At 41.3% G+C, this 8,696-nt stretch overlaps 1 protein-coding gene across 1 annotated transcript in view; it reads right to left on the bottom strand.

The window, feature by feature from the left end:
- LOC146672215 (RNA binding protein fox-1 homolog 3-like) overlaps window positions 1-5,823 on the bottom strand; it is a 328,681-nt gene extending 322,858 nt beyond the window's left edge. The window contains exons 1-2 of the mRNA XM_085404746.1: window positions 5,266-5,823; window positions 4,596-4,687 (exon numbers count right to left, since the gene is read on the bottom strand). The gene's annotated coding sequence lies outside the window, so the exon portion shown is untranslated. The remainder of the gene's footprint in view (window positions 1-4,595; window positions 4,688-5,265) is intronic.
- Between the last annotated feature and the right edge of the window lie 2,873 nt (window positions 5,824-8,696).

Genomic DNA, 8,696 nt, shown 5'->3' with positions numbered 1-8,696 from the left:
ATTTTTTTTTAAATGTTTCTTAGCTGCAGGAAACAAGATTTAATGCACTTTGAGACGCCAGATGCAAAACTTAATTTTTGGTCAAAAATAACAAAAATAAGGTTCTTGCTGTTGGTGAGGGAGGTGATGTAATGACTGATGCTCTCAAGACCAAACACAGGAACCTCAGCTTTGCCAGGATTAACAGGGAGAAAATGTAAAAACATTCAGTTATTAATGGCTGTAAAGCATTCATCAAGGTTAGAGAGGCTGTTTATGTCGTTTATGCAAAAACTGCAATAAATGAACAATATTGGTAATTACCCAAAGCATTTTTTAATATCCATAATGGCTGATCCACCAGTATGCATTTCAAATTTACAGTATTACAAAAAAGCAGAAAACATAGTACAACATATATATATATATTTTTTAATTAAGATGCAAAATTACAGTTATTTCCTTACATCCTGCACTGAAAAATTTAATTTAAGTAGATGAATGTTATGCTTGATTAATTTCTGACGTCTCAGAGAAGTATAGAGCTTCAAAATTGGGTTTTAAAAATGCAAATTCAGCACATCATTCACCTAATAAACAGCAACATCGGTTTTTTGCTTTGTGTATATACTACATACATATATATTGAGAGAGAGAGAGAAAGAGGGATTCTCAGTTACAACAACAGTAGTTGAGGAATGACTGGAATAAATTGACCAGTGTTCTTTATAAGATGTTTTACAAGCAAATGGTAAATGCTTAATGTGTGTAAAGGTTAGAATTATAAATGTGACATTCTAAATGGCAGCACGGTGTCACCTAATACTGCTGCATTCATTTCAGAGTAGAGCTTAGCATGATGTACTTCCAGCAATCGACACCTAACCCAGGCGAGCTGCATTCGAGAGGTGGAGGATAAACCGGTTTGATTTGGGTAACAGCATGTTCTTCCCTCCTTATCTTACTCTAAACAAGGATCACAGCATTTTAATCCTTCTAATTATTTGGTTTAATAACGTGTACAGTAATGAGCAGTCTCAGTACGGCAACAGGGGACAATAACTGAACACTGTTACATTTTTCACTTATTATTGTTGACTTATTATATTTGACTTACATATTAAAGAGCGTCCTTGGAAACGGAAGAAATGCCTTTTGCTCTAATTTTTCCAATTTCTCCAAAGTGAATATGAACTGGTTCATTTAGCTGTTTAGTCATAGCAACAGGAATTTACAATCACACCAAGGCTGCACCTGAAAGGCTTAATCAAAAATAAGACGATAATGAAAGCACTGCTAACAGCCACAATACCTCGTCCTCTAATGTCAACCTCAGGTGCGCAGACAATGTTTCGACCGGTTTAATCAAACTCAGAGTGTTGACTCCTTCGGTCTAGATCCTGAAGATAATACTTCTGAAAATCAGGAGCACCAATTGTACCAAACGCTCTTTCAATCTCTTTCCAGAAACCTTGAAAACTACTTGTTGGAAATGAACACGAAGCTCCCACAATTCAGCAAGTTTTCAGAGACGATCAAAACTGAAAACATAAATGGCGCTTGTGCTCAGCTTCATGTGTTGTTTGACTGTAGACGAGCCAGCGCTCAGTAAAAGTGACAGGAGATGTGAGGTGTTGTGACTCCTCACCTGCCACCAAAACCTCTACTCCGGCAGAATGACAAAACACAAGCCCTCAAATGCCCGCAGGACAACGTAACTACTTTTGAGTCAAACTTTAGTTCCACAGACTTGTCTCTTCCTATTCTGTGAAATCAATGTGATTGCAAACCAACTAAATATTAACATTAACGAAGAACACTTGTAAACATATACTAAAGACCAAAGCAGGAAGCCTGTGAGGCTCCAAACGCTACCAGAGCGAAAGAGGAAGAAGCCAAACACATTCCCCGCATCCTTCCACCCGGGAGATCAGCCTTTGCACCTATGACCAGGTAAACTTTCCACACAGTCGTTAATGGACACAGCGGCTGTTGTTTACTGAAGACTCCCCGCAGAGGAGACTAGCTGACCCATGTCTGCAACCGGTGAGTGGTACAAATGGCAAACATCTCTTGGAGTCATTATTTATGCAGGAATGCCCTTGGGAGTCTTTGCACTTGTTTACACAGTCATGGCACAGTCCATTCATGACGGCTCCGAGTAAATGAGCCGCTTGCTACCAATTTGTCCTGGACGACGAAGCTTTGGGGCTCTACTACCCACGGTTACTTTGACGCCGGCGTGTGTGTGTGTGTGTGTGTGTGTGTCGGGGTATGGAAAAGAGGTTAACGCAGCACTGCTGTGCTGTTGGGAACCGACCCGGAACTACGGACACAAAAGTCCCAAGGGTATTAGGAAGCACAGTGTCACATTTGGAAATAAATGAGAGATGGGTTTTTTTCAAGAAGAACGCCACGGACTTTCACCTTTGAAATGGGCTGTTTGTTTGCCCGAGGACGGGGACAGTGGTCAAAGTTAGTGAGCACCGCCTTTCACATAAAACCAGAACCAAGGCAGGAGTTTTATGGAGGTTGAACTCAAAGGCAAAGTAAAGAAAAAGTGAGTGCGGCACGATGTCGGGGAACCGGTGTAACTTTGCTTACAATAAAAGTGACAAGAGCGGTGTGTGCGTGGCAGAGATAGAGATAGGAATGGCGGTGTTACGTTATTTTTCTTTTAAAAGAAACTGTATTAAAACAGTCGTTTTAGCAGAAAGATGGCTTCCTTTGAGGTGTAGATACCTTCATATGTAGCTGCACTCAAGTACAACAAATGCGCAGATGTCCAGTCAAAGACATAAAACCATCAGTATCTGCGTTAAATTGTTATTTAAAACCACGGCTATGGGCTTAAAGTTTAGGCTGTCGTCTAATGATGTATACACACAAAAATAATACTGTGGACTAACAAGCACAAAGTTTTACATGTACTTAACCAAAGGCTAAATGAACCAGTTTAATGAAGCAAAGTGGAGGCATATTGTACTGATGACCTCATGCATTCTGCAGTAATGAGAAACCAACATAATCATTTTGTTCTCAAACTTTTTCCCGTGCTGTCACACGAAACAATTAAACAGAAAACCGTTAAACAGAACGCGACGTCAAAACGCGAACCTCCTCCGACTCTATTAATAACATAAAGGCATCAAACGCGGCTCAAACGTGTTCAAAAGCGTTTTTAAAGATGCTCCACCCCCGAGTGACGATGCGTGCGCGTTTTTACTTTGAGTCTAAATTTGCGTGCGTTCGATTTGTGGTTGAAAAAGACACAAAGAACCAAAGGGAACGAATTCAATTAAGCGTAAAGTACTGAAGGCTAAATGACTCCCCCTATAGTTCTCAGGATTTCATCCAGCGAAACAGCAAAAAGGGGAAGAAATGTGTTTAACAGGGAGGCAGAGCGGCTGAGAGAGAGAGAGGGGAAAGAAGCGATGGGATAATTTAACAAGCTTCCTCCTAAACCACTCCAAAACCTCCAGAGTTTAATTGCTGGGAGGCAACATTATCCCTAGCAACACTGTGTCTGTCTCTTGGCTGGGATTCGGTGGGTACCTGCTGTATCCACTCCCCGCACAATACAGCGCCCACTGAGCCATATAATCCTCTCAGGCCCTCCTCTTCTGGAGAACCACATTCAATCTCTTTGTGACACGGGAAAATCTCCTCTTCTCCATTTTTTGTCAAGGTACGTGCTTCAAATAAGTCCAATCAGTAGGTGCCGTTATGTGTGCACAATGCTACGGGGAGCCGCAGAGGAAGGGAAAACAGAAAGGAAGAGTTAAATAAAAAGACGTTTGATTTGCCGCTGTGAAATTTGGGGCTACTTTCCATTCCTCTGCGGAGCTCCCTGGAGCAGCCATATTTCTGTTTATGTTTAAATGTGAATCAGTCAGATGGGCTGTTGGGTTCCTGCTGAATCATCCCACTCTCCCCTCAGAAAGCAGGAGGTTACTTTTGAACCAGCTGCCTTGTAGGAGAAAACAAGAAACCGACGCCACTTTCTTCCCGACTCCTCTTTCAAGTTCCCCTTGAAAAGAAAATTACGACAACGCCTTTGATGCAACGCAGACATGCTTCGACATATTCACCATAAGTGCAGACACAAACTACATTATCATTCCAATGAGTTTGTTCGGATGTCTTTTAAGCGTCTGAGTATTGCACAAGCCGGCGAGAGAAAGGTTGTTTTGTTTTTTTAACAGAACATGGAAACGGTGGCTCATTACGCGAAATGGCAAAAGAAGAAAAATGGTTCTTCGCTGTCCACTGGCTTGTGACTTAAGTCAATATAGCACTTGGAGACCTGCGAGAGTGTTTTTAATGAAAACATGTGTTACGTAATGAGAAATTATAAAGGTGGCGTTCCGAAGAACATTTCTATGATTTATTAATTTTAACAAATGACGACCTTTACTTTCCAGATTTGGTTCCCCATGAGCAAATGTAACTTTAAGGCACAAACGCTCATTCTTTTTCCTTTATTGTATATTTTCTGATTAATTTCCAGATGATGACAGCGGCATATAATCCATTTTATGCCTAAATATAGCTTTGCATCTTTTGTTTGCTACACATGTGAAAATGTTGCATTTGTGTTCAAGAAATCATCCTACCTGTCAAAGAGGGTGGAGCTCGGAGGTGTCGGTAAGAGGAGAAATCACTTGTTGTTGCACAACAGAAGTCCACTCGTTATACCAGTCGCTTTCTGCAACAAAATAAACAGGCACAGTTAGATCTGGTGATCATTGGTAACATCCTTTATATTTGAGCCCATAAATGTAACTGAAGCTTGTGTAGAAATAATGCGTGTGCAGATGCTGCTCAGTTATTGTCCTTTTACTTTATATGGACCCATAACTAACCAGAGAAAGGTCAGAAAAGCTTAATTGCTCTGGGTGGAGTTAATTGCTTTGCTACCAGTTCGAATAAATAAACTAAAAGAAATTAATAAATAAATCATCACAGCTTTCCTATTCTGCCTTTGGCTCTCAGCCCCAAGACCAATGTACCCACTTAACATGAAAATATGAAACATGTAGCTGACTCTTTCCTCTTAGAACTGTTTAAAGTCGCAGGTTTTTATTTAGAAAATTAATGGTAAATAATGTGGGATTGATATGTTGTTTACCTTCCTCTATCCCACGGACAACAAACAAAAGAGGGAATGACAAAGCGAGGCGTGCTCGTGATAATTTTGCAACATTTCTCTGAGCTCTGAGGATTCAGATGCACACACACTCGAGAAACAGAATATTTCCACATTTCCCCACAAACTTTCCTCACCAAATGATCGGCTGTAAAAAGAAGAAGAACGAGAGGTTGCTAAGGATGGGATAAAGTATCTGCACTCGGCATCTGCACAGACCGGCTGAACTTTAATGCAGCTGTTCGCATCCTTAAAAAGATCCAACGCTGCTGCAGGAAATAAGACAGTGAGGTGGAAGGTTAGCTTGTAATCCATAACACATAGTTGAGGGTGGCCACGCTGGCATCGATTCCTTGTGAAAATTGTAATGGGCCTTGGCTCGAGCAGCACAACCCAACAAATACAACCGCGAGGCTTCGGCTCATTTGTAGTCAGGCCACGGAGGTTGTTTCTGAAATGTTTGTCAAAAACGTGGTCAGCTGCTCAGCTCCCACTCGCCGCTCTGTTTTTGCAGAATTTGTAGCATGTGACGGCCGCAGCGCTAAGCCAACACGGCGAGCGTTTTAAGGAACGTTAGATGATATAAATTGTCAGTAATGAGGCACAGGGGACGGCATCCGTGACCTGAAGAGGTCGGCCATAACGTTCTGCCTCGCAGCTGAATAAAATGCATCCTGAGCGCAATTTAACAGCCTTAACATGAGCAGGTACATACGGAGAGACAAGCGGAGGTCCGAGAGGGCGCTGCGCTAGTCGCAGAGGTCACGCGCAAAACAACAACGATACACAAACACTGCTGACAAGGGGAAAATGTGACGACTGAGTGCTGTAAAATGTATGAAGAAATGGATGGAAGGGTCATTTTACTGAGCAGCGGCATTAACATCGCTGCCCTTGTCTGAAATTAAGCTCGGATCAGTCACTCACACGTGTGCGCGCGCACGCACGATCGCACAAAGAGCAGCAGTTTTTACATTTCTCCTCTTTTCGCCCTCGCGGAAGGAGAGGTCGACATTTTAACTGCAGCGGTGAGGAGATGGCTTCCTTTCACCTTGACGGGCATATAATGAACATTTTTCATTTTGAGCTTAGCTTCACTTACAGAGTCAGTCAGCTATTTTCTCTTCCAACCCTTTTTTTTTCTCCCTTCCTGACATTTTCCTCTGTGGTTTTGCCAGGATGATCTTCACAGTAAATTTGTGCCCCTTTTAAAGAAATAGGTTACATTTCTGTTGATTTCTTTTCTTTCCGTTTTTTTTAACCCCACAGAGCTCATTTCCATAAAGGTCCCTGTACAACACAAACAGGCCTGCTGTAAAGCATGAGACACAAACAATATGCTAATCACACCTTTTTCAATTAGAACCTGGATATCTATGAAATCCATATTATTGCTTATTTATTTAGCCTTTTGTAAATAAATAAATGGGATTTTTGAAACGACAACAACAACAAAAAAATATATGTCTGTGCTTATGAAGTACGTAAGGTAGGTTAGGAAGGGAAAAACACCAGTGCACAGAAGCACACAGAGAGATTAGTGAAGGTGCATGAAAAAAGGCATAAACGAGACAGTTTGCAGATTGACAGACTTCTGCACAAAGACACCGCTCTCACTGTAGCTTTACACTGTGTCCTGCTACAACAACAGCACTGTGCTGTGTATAATATAAACTCGATGCATAATAATCAGCCGTTTCATTGTAATGATTCTGTTATTTTAGCGCTCATAGTGCTCTACAAGCAGTTCATTACTGCTAAATATAACTTTACGTTGACTGTCCATGTGGCCCATCCTGAATTATGAGACAATATCAGTAGTGGTGTGCGATACTGCATATTTTGGTATCGATCCGAGTAAATATGGGCCAATATCGCCGATACCGATGCCGATACCGATACCCGTCAATAAATAAGGTGGATGTGCCATTGAATTGCTAAAACTCAATTAATTTTCATGACCTTGAGTGATTTTTGTGATGTTTCCTTTTTATTATTAAATAGTTAAAACCCAGGACATAATTAGGACAAAGTTTATAATTAAATAGAAAATGAATGATATCAATTTTTATTAGAAAAATCTGAAATAAAAAGTGCACGCAAACCAGTAAAGAAATTAAAACAAACAAGTACTGTTGAGAAACTATAATACAAAAATTACAATTAAAATTCTCAACAACAAAAACAACTGGTGAAAATATAAATAATATGTAAACAACTTAACAACCTTCAAAGCCTCTGAGTCATGTGACGGCGCAACATCTAAACACAAGGGGAGGGGGGAGCAAAGTGTGCCTGCTCTGCGCCGACACAGGAGCGGCGAGTCCGGCGCCCTGGCTGTTTCGTTGTCACCGAAACCACAGCATTGCAAACAAGAGCGGCACTTGAAGTAAAGAAGCGATCTCTCCAGGCTAGTATCGATCCGATACCGATGCAGACTTGGTATCGATACAATCGATATTTGGATTGATCCGCCCACCACTAAATATCAGCTTTTTGAAATGCACGCTTGCAGGAACGCAGTTTTTAACAGTTTAATGACCGTGATGAAAAGGAAGCCGGGCTGGAGGCGATGGCATCGATAGCTAAATCCTAACACTGCTGTAGTGCCATCCAAAAAAACTGAAAAGCCCACTGTCACGTCTGCTGAGGGAGACAGCGTCAGAAGACGGCGGCAGAGTGAGCTGAAGGACGAAAAGTGAGCCTGCACAAAGCTATAAACAAAAGCAAATTTAGACTGAGAGAAACAAAAACCTAAACCCGGGTAAACTAAGCATTACATATCACCTGAAACCTGGAAACATGTGGAGTGGTGGGGGCAGAGGACACGCAGACAACCCCACGAGGAGCAAAGGAAAACACACACAATGAAAACGGAGGGTAATGAGGGAAAACGTAACAAAAGGGAAACACAGCTGAACCTAATCTGATGCATGAGACAGGGAGGAAGCAAAACACAACACTCTAACACGGGACTGTCAAAATAAAACAGGAAACACATGAACGTAGAAACCAGGATGACTAGACGTAACGCAGCACACAGGGGAGGCATATTAACAACACCCAAAGACTAGAAATCACCCAAAATACCGAAGGATAACTACATGAGCTAAAAATACAGACTAAACCACGAGAAACCACTAAATGACAGAACATTAAATAATCAAACCAGACCCAGGACCGTGACACCCACCCATATTAAACATCCACAATAATCAAGGCCTGAACACAAAACAAAAAAATACAAAGGTATTAATATAAACTTGCCATATTATTCTTATTACTAATAGTTGTACACTCCTAATATTGTTCGAGCTGTGTGAAAATATTTCCTGTCATTTAAGATGAACAAAATCACCACAAAGATGGAAAAACAAGCACAAACAAACCACAAAGACAGTAGCTTATATTATAAACGACCTAGCCCACCTTGAGGAAATACAGTTCACTGGTGGGACTGTGCATCCCGACACCATCAAATACCTCCGTTCTGTCACAGAGATACGAGTTATCCTGGAAGCAATTAAATAATAAGTGATAACAGCTTGTGTCCAGTTTAGCAGCTCTC

The sequence above is a fragment of the Rhamphochromis longiceps genome, linkage group LG4 (assembly GCF_057381845.1).
Source record: "Rhamphochromis longiceps isolate RC_006_pf linkage group LG4, R_longiceps_female_GT1.1, whole genome shotgun sequence".
Taxonomy (NCBI): domain Eukaryota; kingdom Metazoa; phylum Chordata; class Actinopteri; order Cichliformes; family Cichlidae; genus Rhamphochromis; species Rhamphochromis longiceps.
Note: the sequence above shows the minus strand (reverse complement) of the source record. Positions and strands in the feature narration are given on the sequence as shown.